This window comes from Apis dorsata, unplaced genomic scaffold (genome assembly GCF_000469605.1).
Source record: "Apis dorsata unplaced genomic scaffold, Apis dorsata 1.3 scaffold_575, whole genome shotgun sequence".
NCBI classification, from domain to species: domain Eukaryota; kingdom Metazoa; phylum Arthropoda; class Insecta; order Hymenoptera; family Apidae; genus Apis; species Apis dorsata.
In genome coordinates, this window is record NW_006263785.1 from 212,885 (window position 1) to 214,008 (window position 1,124).

General features: G+C 11.8%; 1 protein-coding gene across 1 annotated transcript in view; it reads left to right on the forward strand.

Annotated features, from left to right (window-relative positions):
* Positions 1 to 1,124, forward strand: part of LOC102677635 (rab proteins geranylgeranyltransferase component A 1) — a 10,957-nt gene that overhangs the window by 1,321 nt on the left and 8,512 nt on the right. The window lies entirely within an intron of this gene.

The following is a 1,124-nucleotide window of genomic DNA, read 5'->3' on the forward strand; positions in this document are numbered from 1 at the left end:
TTTTTCTATATAGTATATACTTATTATATACTAATTATTTTTTAATTTTGCTTGTGTTTCTTTTTTTATTTTTGTAATTTTAAATAAAGTACTTTTAATTATTCTACTATTAAAATCATTTAAATAATTTAGATAAATAAATATGAATAAATCAAATATATATTCCAAATAAAATTATTCTTTATAAATAAAGTTAAATAAAATATATAATGTTCTTTATGAACTAATAAACTAAGATAATAAACTTATATACTTATAGTTTTATATAATATACTTACTTATATATATACTTATATATATACTTATAGTTTTCTAAAATTAAAATTTTCTTTATTTTTTTAAAATTAAATCTAAAAAAATTACATATATTCAGATTTCCTTTATGAAAATTATTTATTTATTCTCCTAAAAAATAAAATATGTACTTATAAATCATTATGTCAAAAAACTTAAGTAGATAATATTTATGAATTTATTTAATTATAAATTTCAAATTGTCAATTGAATTCAATAATTCAGTTCTTATTCAGTTCTTATAATGTTTTTTAAAATTTTAAATATAAAATATAGATATGATGTTTTTGTAATATAGTAGATATAAAATATAATATTTAAATATAGTATTCAAATAATTCAATAAATTCAATATTCAAATAATATAAATGATAATATCCAAATCATTGGATATCTCATTATTCAAAAAAACTGAAAATTTATATATATAAAATCAAAATTACAAATTAATAATAATGATAGTATTAAAAATAAAATGAAAAAGATAATTAATAAAATATTAAATAAATTTACATTATGAAAAGATATATAATATGTATATGTATATATAAAGTAAGAAGCTATTTTTTTTAAATCAGAAATCCATGAATCAAGAATCATAATATATACAATATAACATTTTTTTTTTTATTAAAATAATTTATAAAGTATATTGATAAAGTTATTCTTTCTTATAGAATATTTTGTATATAAATTTTAGTTTTTATATTGGAATATTTGTTTTTGTTATATTTTTATATAAAAAAGATAAATTAATTAATAAATTTAATTTTAATTTTTTTTATTATTTAAATAAAGAAATATGTATTTATAAATGTATTTTAAATTTC